General features: G+C 48.0%; 1 long non-coding RNA gene across 1 annotated transcript; it reads right to left on the bottom strand.

The window, feature by feature from the left end:
- Window positions 1-3,061: 3,061 nt before the first annotated feature.
- Window positions 3,062-17,993, bottom strand: LOC135057575 (uncharacterized). The gene is made up of 3 exons (XR_010244212.1): window positions 17,756-17,993; window positions 5,552-5,729; window positions 3,062-3,449 (listed from the first exon to the last, which is right to left on the bottom strand). It is a non-coding gene; the product is annotated as an uncharacterized LOC135057575 (long non-coding RNA).
- Window positions 17,994-19,789: the final 1,796 nt, after the last annotated feature.

The raw sequence follows: 19,789 nt of genomic DNA, 5'->3' as shown, positions 1-19,789 counted from the left end.
TTTTAGGGACCTATTCATTATGCTAATTATTGGGGTCTGGGTGCCCCCCAATAATAAAGTTTTTAATTTGCAGGATGGTGCCGTCGTGCACAAACAGCTGATCTGATAATTAGCTGTCCCCATAAATCATACATTTTCATCACTTATTTAGTAGCAGTGAAACTTAGCACAGCCGAGCATGACTCAGCCGTGCTACTGTGCATGCGTGACTGTGGCTTCATGCATGCACAACCTCTGACAGAAGGAGCTGGGCAGTGGTGGAGGGATCCAAAGCATTTTGGATATTGATAAATAAAGCACATTAAAGAGGGTATTAGAACTTGGGCTTTAAGTGTGTTGTAAGCAGTACTATTTTTCTGTGAAAACAGGTTCAGTAACGATATGTCTGGGGGTGGAGCTAGTAAATAAAATTATAGCTAGATGATAGCTTTTAGAGAGAGAAGGGACTCAAAATGGACATTACAATAAAATGTATCTTATGGAAAATACATTTTGTCCCAGGAGAGGTTCAGGAACCCAGTTCCTGTTTAGGTCATATTTAATGAAAGGTTCAGGAACTGAGTTCCTGCTGGTTCCTGCTGAAAAATAGCACTGGTTGTCATTGTCCGTTGGGAATAGACCTAACTGAGCCAGTGTAAACCCCCCATTATGTGATTTAACCTTGCCTTTAAGACCTTAGTTGAAATGTTCAAACAGAAATAGAATAGCAGTTTGAACAGGAGTGCCTAGTTGTAAAACATGTATAGTCTGATGTCACTATGGCCTCTCTTTGGCAGGGGATTCCAACCGATAAATTCTGCCACATGCAGTGTAAATTCACACCATCCTCATTTATAGTCCTTCAAACTTGCCACTTTGATCCTTCCTCCTATCATTTTCAATATTTCCAAATTGTTGGTTTTGTACAATCACACTCTCCTTCCCGTTCCATTCAGCAACTATGTAACCTCATTCGAACTCCTTTGTGTCTATTCTATAGGTGTCAAAGGCAATATATCCATTATATATCACTCTATTCTAGGTCCACCTTTCCCCGATTGTAAACCTCATGAAATGGCATGGGATTTGGACATATGAACCCCCAATAATGACGAGGGATGGACAACTATTAGGTCCAGGAATGCTATGGCCTCCATCAGCGTAGCTATTTAGAAAACATGCTACAAGGTCTAAACTGCACAAGATGTACCCTGCAACATCAAATTTCTCCCGAAGACAATGTGGAGAGGTGGGTACATTTCTCCACACTTGGTGATTTGTCCTACCAGTAGCTCATTTTGGTATGAAGTTTGGAATATGAATTCACAGGTATCCCACATATTGATAAATATCTGTCCAAACTAGTGTTCCATATTTGTAATGCTACCAAATCTTTGATAGCTAAGACGTCTCCAACAGCAGCGTCATTAGTGGCCCCACAGGCCCAGGTTCATTTTGTGACCTCAGTGGAATATATTACATGCTTGCAAAACAACTCCATGGCCACTTATCAGAAGATCGTCACCGTGGTATATTTTTCAGTCGCCACCTCTCCTTGGTCTCTGCTAACTTTCAAAGTCTCCCCCTTTTATTATACCACCCCCCCTTCCCCTCCAGTTTTTTACTTTCATTTTTTTGTGGTATTCATTAGTATTGTATTTTACACCCTATATTGTGTTATTTTAGGTTTATAACAAATGTTTGGTGGGTCCTGGGTTGATCGTTTGGGCAACTGGCTATACTTTTCAGTTTCTACAGTGAAATCTTCTGGGCTTACCCTTTGAATTGTACCTTCTGTTTATGTACACTTAAAAAAAAAAATATGATGCCTTATTTATGTAACGGGCACCTATGGAAGTGCACTAGTATAGGCCTTGAGTCCTGTTGGAGAAAAAGTGCTAAATAAATAAAATAATTTTTAATTTTATCATCATTATTATTATTATTATTATTATATATTGCTTATTAGTGTGTGTGATGATAATTATGATTCACTTATATGCCTATGTTTTTTAAATTTGTCACTGGTGGTTTTTGCTTAAATAAAAAAGTAAAAACAAAACAAAGTCTTTAAAAATATACAGTAAATTTGTTAGCAGTTGGGCAAAACCATGTGCACTGTGGGGGAGAGAGGGGGGGGGGGCAGATATAGCGTGTAGAGAGAGTTAGATTTGGGTGGTGTGTGTTAAAACTGAAATTTAAATTGCAGTGTAAAAATAAAGCAGACAGTATTTACCCTGTACAGAAACAAAATAACCCACCGAAATCTGAAGGGGGTACACACGGAGAGATCCGTGTTTAAAATCTAAGCACATCGCTATCGCCGGTGCTAGATTGAGGCTGCATGCAGGCACAATCTAGCGGGTCGCTCACTTCAGCGCTGTGTGAAGTGAGCGGCCCCCCGGCATTGCCCCCCCTTGCTCAGCACATTGCGCTGTGCTGGACGGGGGAAGAGATGTGTGCTGAGCGGTCTGTGTTAAGGTCGCTCAGCACACATCTCCCTCGTCAGTACTGGCCTTAACTCTCTCTGCAAATGTTTTATCTGCCCCCCCTGCAGTGCACATGGTTTTGCCCAACTGCTAACAAATTTGCTGCTGTGATCAACTCTGAATTACCCCCATTGTCTAAAGAAGCTCTGGAAGCAAATAGGAGCCATCCAAAATCCATTTATTTGAAATACAGCAAAATATTTCAAATGTCTTTTAATAAAAGTTGTGAATGTTATGCTCTGTGAGGCTGCTGAATCAAATTAAATGCATTCCTTGCTAGAACCTACCACTGGATACTATTCAAAGGAGAATTTTCCATTGTGGAGTATGTTTTGCAAAGGAAATATGACTTGTGGATGTGTCTTCTGATAAGCACTTTAATTATTTATTCCTTGTATGGGCATTTTTTTACCATTTTATAATAAATACTTCTAAAATCATTATTATACTATCAGAAGTTCGATTTAAATTTGAGGTAAATGGAACTGAAATGCACATCATTAAATGGTCCTTTGCTGTGGATCACATGAGACAACATTACACAAATCACCTGTTGCTTATGGTTTCATATGAGTTAACCAAGCAAAGCCATCTTATTTTATTCTTTTTATTTGGAGGTTGTATCTTGCCCAATGGCTGAGAGGAGTCCTCTGAGTGATAACAGCATCACACGTAACACAGAAAGAACATAGAACATTTATTTCTGTGATCTGGTAGACACAGCCACCAATGGTATGAATCCATTTAATTTTTATTATTGTAACACACTATGGAAGGCACCTCTTGTCTTTAGTAGTCATTTGCTTCTGTAAATCTTGATCCCCTACATCCTAAATGAAAATAGCTTTAAAACCATCAAGGATGACACAATCAGCTATCCATTATCTCTAGGGCAGATGTGGGTTGCCGTATTGCGTTAACCGGTCTACTGCTTCTCTTATTGATCCGTATTCAGATTATTGCCAATAGTTCAGAGACAGCCTAACAAAACACCAAATGTTATCAGAATGGAAAATGTTAATTGCATCCAATAAGATAAAAGAGAGCTGTATCCTACATATGACGTCACGAACAAGATACACTTTATTTACAATGGGAAAATAGCCGGGATTGTCCAAAGGTCACTTCTGCCTTGCTGCTGTCACCTTGCAGTACAGGGAACAGGATATACGCTGTACAAACATTGGCTGAGCACAGTGCAATACCTGATAACTTGTTTCCAAGCACTAGCTCATATGAAAGTTTATGGGGGGTAATTCCAAGTTGAACGCAGCAGGAATTCTGTTAGCAATTGGGCAAAACCATGTGCACTGCAGGGGAGGCAGATATAACATGTGCAGAGAGAGTTAGATTTGGGTGGGGTGTGTTCAATCTGCAATCTAATTTGCAGTGTAAAAATATAGCAGCCAGTATTTACCCAGCACAGAAATAAAATAACCCACCCAAATCTAATTCTTTCTGCACATGTTATATCTGCCACCCCCCCTGTTGTAACAGGCACTGCAGTGGGGAGAATGGGGCTACGATGACGTAATTATCACATTGCAGATTGGGGTGAAATTGTGATAAGTATGCCTCTAAAGTCCACTGCTTAACATGCTGAAGCTGTATCACAGAATTACTTCTTATAGTGTGACCAATCCCATCTCTCAGAGCTTAATGAAAGGTGCAAAGTTTGTGGGTACAGTAAACAAATATGTGCAGGAAAGTTTGGCTGCAAAATTCTTAAGGGTACATCGTACCCGAGTGTACCCACATTCTCTGACTTGCTTAGAACACACAGCCTGATTCAGAGATGGACCCAGGAGGGGTCGTTGCTATATGTTCAGTTGCAGGGGATCTGAGAACAAATGCTAATGCTGCAGGAGCCGCGTTTTATAAAAAAAGCCCACACTGCTGGCTTCTCGGATCTACCGCCCACGTCTAAAGATGCAGCATCAGATCTACAGTACATCGGGAACATCACTTGAACCACCAGACATACTGGCTGGGATGTAATGAAGTCAGAGACCTGCAGCCATGTAGGATGCCAGCCGACCTCAGACTTTTTTTTTTAACAAGCAATAATTTACAAGGCATGATTTAGGGGGACATTTACTAAGCACTGATAAGAGCGGAGAAATGAGCCAGTGGAGAAGTGGCCCCATCAACCAATCAGCAGCTCTGCATCATTTTATAGTATGCAAATTATAGATGTTACTTCAGTGCTGATTGGTTGCCATGGACAGCTTCTCCACTAGCTCACTTCTCTGCTCTTATCACTGCTTAGTAAATCTCTCCCTCGGCCTTGTAAATGATTGCCCCTTTAAAAAACGTCAGAGTGAATGTCCACCACAATTACACTAACGGAGGCATCATGGGGGTCATTCTGACCTGATCGCATGCTGCAGTTTATCGCAGCGCTGCGATCGGGTCAGAACTGCGCATGTACCGGCGCCGCAGTGCGCCAGCGCATGTCAGATGGCTACGATCAAATTATTTGACATGCGGGGGGGGGGGGGGGGGGGGCCCAGCAGAGGGAAAGTACGCTAAGCATGCCAGATCCAGCTCCCCTGCAGACATGCGAGAGCATTGCACGGCGACAATGCTTCCACATGTTTCGAGTGGCCTTCTATCTGCGAAGGCAGATGGCTACCCGCCATGTTAAGGGTCGCAGTGGCTACGTGTGACATCACGCAGTCTCCGTTACCGGCCCCAGCAAAGGTCCGGACACGCCTCCATTGTCCGGACCGTGCCCCTTATACGGAGCGTAGATGCCCACAAAATGCAGACGTTGACACCCATTCCCTCCCACCTCGAGGTCTTAAACTATGTTCTGAAGAGAAGGCAGTTTAGGACCTTGCACGTGGGCATACCGGCGTACGCGCATGCACAGATGTGTAAAAGTCTAGTAGGGTCTGAACTAGACTCAATGTACATATGGTTGCTCTCATGTGGTAATGTGATAACCACTTACATTGGTACATCCTTTAACAATATTCATGCAGTACAGTAATGTTTTGCAATGATAATTAATGGCATATAGTTATGTTACTATAAATAGTAATAGCAGTAACAGTAATGCCCAGTATCAGGCTACTTACCAACAGCTTTCTTTATGGCTTTTTATTTTGCCTAGGTACCGGATGTAATGACGACGGAGTTCAGCAGCCGCACGGCCGCCAAACTCGGCCCATGGTCTCTTGCTGCATTGTAGTTGGCTGATTGCTGGTTAGAAATGCCTCCATTCAGTGTTCATACAGACAGCATATGAGACTTGCGCTACATTAACATAATTAATGAGAGATTGTACTGGGCCATGTAATTAGATAAAACAACCAATATAAATTCTGTCAATATATGATTAATGTAAAACACAAACTAACCTTAGATATGTATCAATATAAAAAATAAGTTTACTATTAAACAAACATTAATATAGAAACAATGTTCACCTCAACACCACTGCTGATGCCTCGTATGCAACAATATAATTATCTATAGACTGCCACTGGAGCATCGCAGGTTGGTGTACGTGAATAAGAGGATAAAGATGACAAAGGCTGCTGTCCAGGTGATGGCGGTCTCTTGGTGGCTGAGGTTTGCATGTTATTGATGTGTGGCCCGCAGGTATGGGTCGCGGTAGTACTATGGCATCCGGTGTGTGCCCTGGGGTATCTTTGTCCCGCAGTGTAACATGTTAGCGTTGCACCGGCCTCCAGCTACCTCCACTGATGATGTCACCTGCCAGCTCCCTGCTTAGAGTACTTAGCCCTAGGACACATTGCTTGCTTTAGAATGTAAGCTCTCACGAGCAGGGCCCTCTTCCCTCATGTGCTTATCCTTTCTTACTTTAATAATCTTCAACTGCACCAAATCCATCAGTCTTCTGCCACCTGATTCTTATTCCAGTGTCATCTGCTGATGTAACTATGTTTATTTACCCTGTACTTGTCCTATACTGTCATCAACTGTAAGTTGCTGTTTTCCTGTTTGATTATTTGTTTATGTACTCTGTAATTGGGCGCTGCGGAACCCTTGTGGCGCCATATAAATAAAGGATAATAATAATAATAATAAGATTTTACTCACCGGTAAATCTATTTCTCGTAGTCCGTAGTGGATGCTGGGAACTCCGAAAGGACCATGGGGAATAGCGGCTCCGCAGGAGACTGGGCACAACTAAAGAAAGCTTTTAGGTCACCTGGTGTGCACTGGCTCCTCCCACTATGACCCTCCTCCAAGCCTCAGTTAGGACACTGTGCCCGGACGAGCTGACATAATAAGGAAGGATTTTGAATCCCGGGTAAGACTCTTACCAGCCACACCAATCACACCGTATAACTCGTGATACCATACCCAGTTTAACAGTATGAAAACAACTGAGCCTCTCAACAGATGGCTCAACAATAACCCTTTAGTTAACAATAACTATGTACAAGTATTGCAGACAATCCGCACTTGGGACGGGCGCCCAGCATCCAGTACGGACTACGAGAAATAGATTTACCGGTGAGTAAAATCTTATTTTCTCTGACGTCCTAGTGGATGCTGGGAACTCCGAAAGGACCATGGGGATTATACCAAAGCTCCCAAACGGGCGGGAGAGTGCGGATGACTCTGCAGCACCGAATGAGAGAACTCCAGGTCCTCCTCAGCCAGGGTATCAAATTTGTAGAATTTTGCAAACGTGTTTGCCCCTGACCAAGTAGCAGCTCGGCAAAGTTGTAAAGCCGAGACCCCTCGGGCAGCCGCCCAAGATGAGCCCACCTTCCTTGTGGAATGGGCTTTTACTGATTTAGGATGCGGCAGTCCAGCCGCAGAATGCGCCAGCTGAATTGTGCTACAAATCCAGCGAGCAATAGTCTGCTTAGAAGCAGGAGCACCCAGCTTGTTGGGTGCATACAGGATAAATAGCGAGTCAGTTTTCCTGACTCTAGCCGTCCTGGAAACATAAATTTTCAAGGCCCTGACTACGTCCAGCAACTTGGAATCCTCCAAGTCCCTAGTAGCCGCAGGCACCACAACAGGTTGGTTCAAGTGAAAAGCTGATACCACCTTAGGGAGAAACTGGGGACGAGTCCTCAATTCTGCCCTATCCATATGGAAAATCAGATAAGGGCTTTTACATGACAAAGCCGCCAATTCTGACACACGCCTGGCTGAAGCCAAGGCCAATAACATGACCACTTTCCACGTGAGATATTTTAGATCCACGGTTTTAAGTGGCTCAAACCAATGTGATTTTAAGAAACTCAACACCACATTGAGATCCCAAGGTGCCACTGGAGGCACAAAAGGGGGCTGAATATGCAGCACTCCCTTAACAAACGTCTGAACTTCAGGTAGTGAAGCTAGTTCTTTCTGGAAGAAAATCGACAGAGCCGAGATCTGTACCTTAATGGAGCCTAATTTCAGGCCCATAGTCACTCCTGCTTGTAGGAAATGCAGAAATCGACCCAGTTGAAATTCCTCTGCTGGGGCCTTTTTGGCCTCACACCAAGCAACATACATCCGCCATATGCGGTGATAATGCTTTGCAGTTACATCTTTCCTGGCTTTAATCAGCGTAGGAATGACTTCCTCCGGAATGCCCTTTTCCTTCAGGATCCGGCGTTCAACCGCCATGCCGTCAAACGCAGCCTCGGTAAGTCTTGGAACAGACAGGGCCCCTGCTGCAGCAGGTCCTGTCTGAGCGGCAGAGGCCATGGGTCCTCTGAGATCATCTCTTGAAGTTCCGGGTACCACGCTCGTCTTGACCAATCCGGAACCACGAGTATTGTTCTTACTCCTCGTTTTCTTATTATTCTCAGTACCCTTGGTATGAGAGGCAGAGGAGGGAACACATAAACTGACTGGTACACCCACGGTGTCACTAGAGCGTCCACAGCTATCGCCTGAGGGTCCCTTGACCTGGCGCAATATCTCTAGTTTTTTGTTTAGGCGGGACGCCATCATGTCCACCTGTGGCCTTTCCCAACGGTTTACCAACAGTTGGAAGACTTCTGGATGAAGTCCCCACTCTCCCGGGTGTAGGTCGTGTCCGCTGAGGAAGTCTGCTTCCCAGTTGTCCACTCCCGGAATGAACACTGCTGACAGTGCTAAGACGTGATTTTCCGCCCATCGGAGAATCCTTGTGGCTTCTGCCATCGCCATCCTGCTTCTTGTGCCGCCCTGTCGGTTTACATGGGCGACTGCCGTGATGTTGTCTGATTGGATCAGTACCGGCTGGTTTTGAAGCAGAGGCCTTGCCAGACTTAGGGCATTGTAAATGGCCCTCAGTTCCAGAATATTTATGTGTAGGGACGACTCCTGACTTGACCAAAGTCCTTGGAAATTTCTTCCCTGTGTGACTGCCCCCCAGCCTCGAAGGCTGGCATCCGTGGTTACCAGGACCCAGTCCTGTATGCCGAATCTGCGGCCCTCTTGAAGATGAGCACTCTGCAGCCATCACAGTAGAGATACCCTGGTCCTTGGAGACAGGGTTATCAGCCGATGCATCTGAAGATGCGATCCCGACCACTTGTCCAAGAGGTCCCACTGCAAGGTTCTTGCATGGAACCTGCCGAATGGAATTTTGCTTCGTAAGAAGCTACCATTTTTCCCAGGACTCGTGTGCAGTGATGCACCGATACCTGTTTTGGTTTCAGGAGGTCTCTGACTAGAGATGACAGCTCCTTGGCTTTCTCCTGCGGGAGAAACACTTTTTTCTGTTCTGTGTCCAGAACCATCCCCAGGAACAGTAGGCGTGTGGTAGGAACCAGCTGTGACTTTGGAATGTATAGAATCCATCCGTGCTGTTTTAGCACTTCCCGAGATAGTGCTACTCCGACCAACAACTGCTCCTTGGACCTCGCCTTTATAAGGAGATCGTCCAAGTACGGGATAATTAAAACTTCCTTTCTCGAAGGAGTATAATCATTTCTGCCATTACCTTGGTAAAGACCCTAGGTGCCGTGGACAGTCCAAACGGCAGTGTTTGGAATTGGTAATGGCAATCCTGTACCACAAATCTGAGGTACTCCTGGTGAGGATGGTAAATGGGGACATGTAGGTAAGCCTCCTTGATGTCCAGGGATACCGTGTAATCCCCTTCCTCCAGGCTTGCAATAATCGCCCTGATCGATTCCATCTTGAACTTGAATTTTTTTATGTATGTGTTCAAGGATTTCAAATATAAAATGGGTCTCACCGAACCGTCCGGTTTCGGTACCACAAACAGTGTGGAATAGTAACCCCGTCCTTGTTGAAGTAGGGGCACCTTGACTATCACCTGCTGGGAAAACAGCTTGTGAATTGCCTCTAGCACAGTCTCCCTGCCTGAGGGAGTTGTCGGCAAGGCAGATTTGAGGAAACGGCGGGGGGAGACGCCTCGAATTCCAGCTTGTACCCCTGAAATACTACTTGAAGGATCTAGGGATCCACCTGTGAGCGAGCCCACTGATCGCTGAAATTTTTGAGGCGGCCCCCCACCGTACCTGGCTACGCCTGTGGAGCCCCCCCGTCATGCGGTGGACTCAGAGGAAGCGGGGGAAGAATTTTGATTCTGGGAACTGGCTGACTGGTGCAGCTTTTTTCCTCTTCCCTCGTTTTACACGCTTGCATTTCTGAAGCCGAAAGGACTGTACCTGATAATACAGTGCTTTCTGAGGCTGTGAGGAAACCTGAGGTAAAAATTTTTTCTTCCCAGCTGTTGCTGTGGATACGAGGTCCCAGAGACCATCCCCAAACAATTCCTCACCCTTATAATGCTCTATGTGCCTTTTAAAGTCAGCATCACCTGTCCAGTGTCGGGTCTCTAATAACCTCCTGACCAAATGGACATTGCATTAATTCTGGATGCCAGCCGGCAAAATATCCCTCTGTGCATCCCTCATATATAATAAGATTTTACTTACCGATAAATCTATTTCTCGTAGTCCGTAGTGGATGCTGGGGACTCCGTCAGGACCATGGGGATTAGCGGCTCCGCAGGAGACAGGGCACAAAAATAAAGCTTTAGGATCAGGTGGTGTGCACTGGCTCCTCCCCCTATGACCCTCCTCCAAGCCTCAGTTAGGATACTGTGCCCGGACGAGCGTACACAATAAGGAAGGATTTTGAATCCCGGGTAAGACTCAAACCAGCCACACCAATCACACCGTACAACTTGTGATATATGAACCCAGTTAACAGTATGACAAACGTAGGAGCCTCTGAACAGACGGCTCACAACAATAACAACCCGATTTTTTTGTAACAATAACTATGTACAAGTATTGCAGACAATCCGCACTTGGGATGGGCGCCCAGCATCCACTACGGACTACGAGAAATAGATTTATCGGTAAGTAAAATCTTATTTTCTCTGACGTCCTAGTGGATGCTGGGGACTCCGTCAGGACCATGGGGATTATACCAAAGCTCCCAAACGGGCGGGAGAGTGCGGATGACTCTGCAGCACCGAATGAGAGAACTCCAGGTCCTCTTTAGCCAGGGTATCAAATTTGTAGAATTTTACAAACGTGTTCTCCCTCGACCACATAGCTGCTCGACAGAGTTGTAATGCCGAGACCCCTCGGGCAGCCGCCCAGGATGAGCCCACCTTCCTTGTGGAATGGGCCTTGACAGATTTAGGCTGTGGCAGGCCTGCCACAGAATGTGCAAGCTGAATTGTACTACAAATCCAACGAGCAATCGTCTGCTTAGAAGCAGGAGCACCCAGCTTGTTGGGTGCATACAGTATAAACAGCGAGTCAGATTTTCTGACTCCAGCCGTCCTTGAAATATATATTTTCAATGCCCTGACAACGTCCAGCAACTTGGAATCCTCCAAATCGCTAGTAGCCGCAGGCACCACAATAGGCTGGTTCAGGTGAAACGCTGACACCAACTTAGGCAGAAAATGAGGACGCGTCCGCAGTTCTGCCCTGTCCGAATGGAAAATCAGATATGGGCTTTTACACGATAAAGCCGCCAATTCTGACACTCTCCTGGCTGAAGCCAGGGCCAGTAGCATGGTTACTTTCCATGTAAGATATTTCAAATCCACCGATTTGAGTGGCTCAAACCAATGGGATTTGAGAAAATCCAAAACTACATTAAGGTCCCAGGGAGCCACTGGGGGCACAACCGGGGGCTGTATATGTAGTACTCCTTTTACAAAAGTCTGGACTTCAGGAACTGAAGCCAATTCTTTCTGGAAGAAAATCGACAGGGCCGAAATTTGAACCTTAATGGACCCCAATTTGAGGCCCAAAGACAATCCTGTTTGCAGGAAATGTAGGAATCGACCCAATTGAAATTCCTCCGTGGGGGCCTTCCTGGCCTCACACCACGCAACATATTTTCTCCAAATGCGGTGATAATGTTGTGCAGTCACCTCCTTCCTGGCTTTTACCAGTGTAGGAATGACCTCTTCCGGAATGCCTTTTTCCCTTAGAATTCGGCATTCAACCGCCATGCCGTCAAACGCAGCCGCGGTAAGTCTTGGAATAGACACGGTCCCTGCTGAAGCAGGTCCCGTCTTAGAGGTAGAGGCCACGGATCTTCCGTGAGCATCTCCTGAAGTTCCGGGTACCAAGTTCTTCTTAGCCAATCCGGAGCCACGAGTATCGTTCTTACTCCCCTTTGCCGTATAATTCTCAGTACTTTTGGTATGAGAGGCAGAGGAGGAAACACATACACTGACTGGAACACCCACGGTGTTACCAGAGCGTCCACAGCTATTGCCTGAGGGTCTCTTGACCTGGCGCAATACCTGTCCAGTTTTTTGTTGAGGCGAGACGCCATCATGTCCACCTTTGGTTTTTCCCAACGGTTCACAATCATGTGGAAAACTTCTGGATGAAGTCCCCACTCTCCCGGGTGTAGATCGTGTCTGCTGAGGAAGTCTGCTTCCCAGTTGTCCACTCCCGGAATGAACACTGCTGACAGTGCTATCACATGATCTTCCGCCCAGCGAAGAATCCTTGCAGCTTCTGCCATTGCTCTCCTGCTTCTTGTGCCGCCCTGTCTGTTTACGTGGGCGACTGCCGTGATGTTGTCCGACTGGATCAACACCGGCTGACCCTGAAGCAGGGGTTTTGCCAGGCTTAGAGCATTGTAAATCGCTCTTAGCTCCAGTATATTTATGTGAAGAGACATCTCCAGGCTTGACCATACTCCCTGGAAGTTTCTTCCCTGTGTGACCGCTCCCCAGCCTCTCAGACTGGCATCCGTGGTCACCAGGACCCAGTCCTGTATGCCGAATCTGCGGCCCTCTAACAGATGAGCACTCTGCAACCACCACAGAAGAGACACCCTTGTCCGTGGCGATAAGGTTATCCGCTGATGCATCTGCAGATGCGATCCGGACCATTTGTCCAGCAGATCCCACTGAAAAGTTCTTGCGTGGAATCTGCCGAATGTAATCGCTTCGTAAGAAGCCACCATCTTTCCCAGGACTCTTGTGCATTGATGCACAGACACTTTCCCTGGTTTTAGGAGGTTCCTGACAAGTTCGGATAACTCCCTGGCTTTCTCCTCCGGAAGAAACACCTTTTTCTGAACCGTGTCCAGAATCATTCCCAGGAACAGCAGACGTGTCGTCGGGGTCAATTGAGATTTTGGAAAATTCAGAATCCACCCGTGCTGTTGCAGCACTACTTGGGTTAGTGCTACTACGTCCCCCAGCTGTTCCCTGGATCTTGCCCTTATCAGGAGATCGTCCAAGTAAGGGATAATTAATACGCCTTTTCTTCGCAGAAGAAACATCATTTCGGCCATTACCTTGGTAAAGACCCGAGGTGCCGTGGACAATCCAAACGGCAGCGTCTGAAACTGATAATGACAGTTTTGCACCACGAACCTGAGGTACCCTTGATGTGAAGGGCAAATTGGGACATGCAGGTAAGCATCCTTGATGTCCAGGGACACCATAAAGTCCCCTTCTTCCAGATTCGCTATCACTGCTCTGAGTGACTCCATCTTGAACTTGAATTTTTGTATGTACAGGTTCAAAGATTTCAGATTTAGAATAGGTCTTACCGAGCCGTCCGGCTTCGGTACCACAAATAGTGTGGAATAATACCCCTTTCCCTGTTGTAGGAGGGGTACCTTGACTATCACCTGCTGAGAATACAGCTTGTGAATGGCTTCCAATACCGTCGCCCTGTCTGAGGGAGACGTTGGCAGAGCAGACTTTAGGAACCGGCGAGGGGGAGACTTCTCGAATTCCAACCTGTAACCCTGAGATACTATCTGCAGGATCCAGGGGTCCACCTGTGAGTGAGCCCACTGTGCGCTGAAATTCTTGAGTCGACCCCCCACTGCCCCTGAGTCCGCTTGTAAAGCCCCAACGTCATGCTGAGGGCTTTGCAGAAGCCGGGGGGGGGCTTCTGCTCCTGGGAAGAAGCTGCTTGGTGCACTCTCTTACCCTTTCCTTTGCCTCGGGGCAAATATGACTGTCCTTTCGCCCGCTTGTTCCTATAGGAACGAAAGGACTGCGGCTGAAAAGACGGTGTCTTTTTCTGTTGGGAGGGGACCTGAGGTAAAAAGGTGGATTTCCCGGCTGTTGCCGTGGCCACCAAATCCGATAGACCGACCCCAAATAATTCCTCCCCCTTATACGGCAATACTTCCATATGCCGTTTGGAATCCGCATCACCTGACCATTGTCGCGTCCATAAACTTCTTCTGGCAGATATGGACATCGCACTTACTCTCGATGCCAGAGTGCAAATATCCCTCTGAGCATCTCGCATATAAAGAAAAGCATCCTTTAATTGCTCTAAAGTCAATAAAATACTGTCCCTATCTAGGGTATCAATATTTTCAGTCAGGGAATCCGACCAAACCACCCCAGCACTGCACATCCATGCAGAGGCGATGGCTGGTCGCAGTATAACACCAGTATGAGTGTATATACTTTTCAGGGTAGTTTCCAGCCTCCTATCCGCTGGATCCTTGAGGGCGGCCGTTTCAGGAGACGGTAACGCCACTTGTTTTGAGCGCCTTATCCACCCTAGGGGGTGTTTCCCAGCGCGCCCTAACCTCTGGCAAGAAAGGATATAATGCCAATAACTTCTTTGAAATTAGCAGTTTTCTATCGGGGTTAACCCACGCTTCATCACACACTTCATTCAATTCGTCTGATTCAGGAAAAACTACAGGTAGTTTTTTCAGACCCCACATAATACCCCTTTTTGTGGTACATGCAGTATCAGAGATATGCAAAGCCTCCTTCATTGCCGTGATCATATAACGTGTGGCCCTACTGGAAAATACGTTTGTTTCTTCACCGTCGACACTAGATTCGGTGTCCGTGTCTGGGTCTGTGTCGACCGACTGAGGTAAAGGGCGTTTTACAGCCCCTGACGGTGTCTGAGACGCCTGTACAGGTACTAACTGGTTTGCCGGCCGTCTCATGTCGTCAACTGATTTTTGTAATGTGCTGACATTATCACGTAATTCCATAAACAAAGCCATCCATTCCGGTGTCGACTCCCTAGGGGGTGACATCACCATTACCGGCAATTGCTCCGCCTCCACACCAACATCGTCCTCATACATGTCGACACACACGTACCGACACACAGCAGACACACAGGGAATGCTCTTATCGAAGATAGGACCCCACTAGCCCTTTGGGGAGACAGAGGGAGAGTTTGCCAGCACACACCCAAGCGCTATAAATATATAGGAACAACCCTATAGAAGTGTTGTCTCCCTTATAGCAGCTTAATATATATCAAAAAACGCCCCAAAAGTGCCCCCCCCTCTCTGTTTTACCCTGTTTCTGTAGTGCAGTGCAGGGGAGAGTCCTGGGAGCCTTCCTCGCAGCGGAGCTGAGCAGGAAAATGGCGCTGTGTGCTGAGGAGATAGGCCCCGCCCCCTATTTCGGCGGACTCTTCTCCGGAGTTTGTGAGACCTGGCAGGGGTTAAATACATCCATATAGCCCCAGGGGCTATATGTGATGTATTTTTTAGCCAGAACAAGGTATTCTCATTGCTGCCCAGGGCGCCCCCTGCAGCGCCCTGCACCCTCCGTGACCGTTGGTGTGAAGTGTGTGACAACAATGGCGCACAGCTGCAGTGCTGTGCGCTACCTCATGAAGACTGAAAAGTCTTCTGCCGCCGGTTTCTGGACCTCTTCACTTTTCGGCATCTGCAAGGGGGTCGGCGGCGCGGCTCCGGGACCGGACTCCATGGCTGGGCCTGTGTTCGATCCCTCTGGAGCTAATGGTGTCCAGTAGCCTAAGAAGCCAATCCATCCTGCACGCAGGTGAGTTCACTTCTTCTCCCCTAAGTCCCTCGTTGCAGTGAGCCTGTTGCCAGCAGGACTCATTGTAAAATAAAAAACCTAAAAACTTTTTCTAAGCAGCTCTTTAGGAGAGCCACCTAGATTGCACCCTGCTCGGACGGGCACAAAAACCTAACTGAGGCTTGGAGGAGGGTCATAGGGGGAGGAGCCAGTGCACACCACCTGATCCTAAAGCTTTATTTTTGTGCCCTGTCTCCTGCGGAGCCGCTAATCCCCATGGTCCTGACGGAGTCCCCAGCATCCACTAGGACGTCAGAGAAAAGATGACGTCTTATGTTTGCAAAATAGTATCCCTGTTTGACAGGGTTACAGACCACGCTGCAGCAGCACTATCTGCAGGTCTCAGTCTAGTACCTGAGTGTGTAAATACAGACTTCAGGATAGCCTCCTGCTTTTTATCAGCAGGTACCTTCAAAGTGTCCGTATCCTAAGACGGCAGTGCCACCTTTTTTGACAAACGTGTGAGCGCCTTATCCACCCTAGGGGATATCTCCCAGCGTAACTTATCCTCTGCGGGAAAGGGTACGCCATCAGTAACTTTTTAGAAATTACCCACGCTTTTTCACACTTCATTCACTCATTTGATGGGGGAACAAAACACTGCCTGCTTTTTCTCCCCAAACATAAAACCCATTTTTAGTGGTACTTGGGTTAATGTCAGAAATGTGTAACACATTTTTTATTGGCGGGATCATGTAACGGATGTTCCTAGTGGATTGTGTATATGTCTCAACCTCGTCGACACTGGAGTCAGACTCCGTGTCGACATCTGTGTCTGCCATCTGAGGGAGTGGGCGTTTTTGAGCCCCTGATGGCCTTTGAGACGCCTGGGCAGGCGCGGGCTGAGAAGCCGGCTGTCCCATAGCTGTTACGTCATCCAGCCTTTTATGTAAGGAGTTGACACTGTCGGTTTTTACCTTCCACCTATCCATCCACTCTGGTGTCGGCCCCACAGGGGGCGACATCACATTTATCGGCATCTGCTCTGCCATCACATAAGCCTCCTCATCAAACATGTCGACACAGCCGTACCGACACACCGCACACACACAGGGAATGCTCTGACTGAGGACAGGACCCCACACAGCCCTTTGGGGAGACAGAGAGTATGCCAGCACACACCAGAGCGCTATATAATTTAGGGATTAACACTATATTCAGTGAATTTTTCCCAATAGCTGCTTGTATATACAATATTGCGCCTAAATTTAGTGCCCCCCCTCTCTTTTTAACCCTTTGAGCCTGAAAACTACAGGGGAGAGCCTGGGGAGCTGTCTTCCAGTTGCACTGTGAAGAGAAAATGGCGCCAGTGTGCTGAGAGAGATAGCTCCGCCCCTTTTTCACTGACTTTTCTCCCGCTTTTTTATGGATTCTGGCAGGGGTATTTATCACATATATAGCCTCTGGGGCTATATATTGTGATATATATGCCAGCCAAGGTGTTTTTATTGCTGCTCAGGGCGCCCCCCCCCCCCCAGCGCCCTGCACCCTCAGTGACCGGAGTGTGAAGTGTGCATGAGGAGCAATGGCGCACAGCTGCAGTGCTGTGCGCTACCTTGGTGAAGACTGATGTCTTCTGCCGCCGATTTTCCGGACCTCTTCTTGCTTCTGGCTCTGTAAGGGGGACGGCGGCGCGGCTCCGGGACCGAACACCAAGGCCAGTTCCATGCGGTCGATCCCTCTGGAGCTAATGGTGTCCAGTAGCCTAAGAAGCCCAAGCTAGCTGCAAGCAGGTAGGTTCGCTTCTTCTCCCCTTAGTCCCTCGCTGCAGTGAGCCTGTTGCCAGCAGGCAGGGCCGGATTAACAATGGGGCGGATGGAGCTGCAGCTCCAGGCCCCCCATTGAAAATAGGCCCACAGATCACTTGCAGTCCAGCCAATGTTGACAGGAAAAAAAATTCCTGTCACCACCAGCAGCTCACTCCCTCCCGGCCATCCAAAATAACAAACACTGTCCCGGCCCACAGAAGCCCCTTCTATGCCAGAAGCACCGCCCCTTGTCCCGACCAAAGAACCACCTCAATCACCTTCCAGACGCTCCATCCCCGTGATGTCAGAAGCTCCGCCTCCCAGAGCCGTCCATAGCTCCGCCTCCCAGAGTCGTCCATAGCTCAGCCTCCCAGAGCGATCCGAAGCTCCATCGCCCACAGCCGTCCGTAGCGCCGCCTCCCAGAACCGTAGCTCAGCCTCCCAGAGCTGTCCGCAGCTCCGCCACCCAGAGCCGTCCGTAGCTCCGCCTCCCAGAACCGTAGCTCCGCCTTCCAGAGCTGTCCGAAGCTCCGCCTCCCAGAGCTGTCAGAAGCCCAGCCTTCCAGTTGAATCCCCGTCTCCTGGACCCATCTGAAGCTCCGCCCACTTTCTATTAGTACTTTTACAGTGCACTGTTTCTCTAGGAGCTGTATGGGCAGCAGGAGCTTAAGATCTGGTGGCCAGTTGGGATGCCGCTGGGGGGGGGGGGGGGGGGTCACATCTTTAGCCATGCACTCCCTGACTCCTTTTCTGCTCCTCTCCTATTCTCTGCTGCTCTTCTCCCTGCCCGATGCTCCCTGTCTGGGTACCAATCATAGAAGCACTGTGACTGGACCAGTTGGTGAGGATTATGCAGTATGTGTTAAGTTTTCCCCTAAATGGCCAGGCACAGCAGATATGGCTGCAGCTGCCTCTGTCAGACTGCATCGTTCATGCTACTGCCTCTTAGAATATGTCCTACTTCACATTTTTATTACCTGTGTCTTTTACCCCTCCCCACCTGTGTTTCTTCCCCTTCACACCTGTGCCACTGCTTCTTTTACCATTGGTGCCACCGTGCCTTTGCCCCCTCCCTACCTCTATCTGTGCCCCCTCCCCACCCATATCTGAGCCTCCTCCCTACCCATATCTGTGCCTCCTGCTTACCCATATCTGTGCCCTCTCCCCACCCATATCTGTGCCTCCTCCCTACCCATATCTGTGCCTCCTGCTTACCCATATCTGTGCCCTCTCCCCACCCATATCTGTGCCTCCTCCCTACCCATATCTGTGCCCCCTCCCCACCTGTGTCTCTGACCCCTCCACACCTGTATCTGTGCCTCCTCCCCACCTATATCTCTGTCCCCTTCACCATGTGTACTTCTGTCAGCCTTTCCTCCTGTATCTATGCCCCCTTCAAAATGCGTGCATCTTCCAGCCTTTTCACCTGTATCTCTGCCCCCTTCCCACCTCTATCTCTGCCCCCTCCCCACCAATATCTGTGCCTCCTCCCTACCCATATCTGTGCCCCCTTCCCACCCGTGTCTCTGCCCCCACCACACCCATATCTGTGCCTCCTCCCCACCTATATCTCTGTCCCCTTCACCATGTGTGCTTTTGCCAGCCTTTCCTCCTGTATCTCTGCCTCCTCCCCAACTGTATCTCTACTCCCTCCCCACCTGTATCTATGCCCCCTTTACCACGTTTTCTTCTTCCAGCCTTTCCACCTTTATATATGCCCTCTCCCATCTGTATCTATACCTCCTCCCACCTGTATCTCTGATCCCCTTCACCATGTGTGCTTCTTCCAGCCTTTCCACCTGTGTCTCTGCACCCCCCCAGTGGCGGATTTCCCACTAGGCACGTGAGGCCGACCTGCCCACCCACAAAGAATGACACAGCGCTATACGGAGCATCCAGAAAATGAAGTAGCGGCTTAAGGACATTGCCGGTTATAATGAAAGAAGTGCTCCCACCTCAAGATGCAGGAGGGAGTGTGCAACTTTATCAGCAGGAAAGCCACCAAACCATCCACCCATACCAACTGACACAGGGTTATATGGAGCATCAATTAGCTGCTTAAGGAGATCGCCGGCTTCAGTGAAGGAAGTATTGCCACCGTTTTATGCTGCTGGAGTGACTGTGCAGCATAGTCAGCAGGTAGAGGTAGGGAAAGTGGATACTATACTGGCAGCGGTGTATGGTCTCACTTGTACTTGAAGGAGATATAAGCATGTATCTGTGTCCCTGCACTTTTGCAGCTGGCTGCGTTTGCCGAGAGGCATGCGCTCTGGCTTTATTTAATATATACTGTAATATTCATATTTTTATAT

Source organism: Pseudophryne corroboree, chromosome 3 (assembly GCF_028390025.1).
Source record: "Pseudophryne corroboree isolate aPseCor3 chromosome 3, aPseCor3.hap2, whole genome shotgun sequence".
Classification (NCBI taxonomy): Eukaryota; Metazoa; Chordata; class Amphibia; order Anura; family Myobatrachidae; genus Pseudophryne; species Pseudophryne corroboree.
Note: the sequence above shows the minus strand (reverse complement) of the source record. Positions and strands in the feature narration are given on the sequence as shown.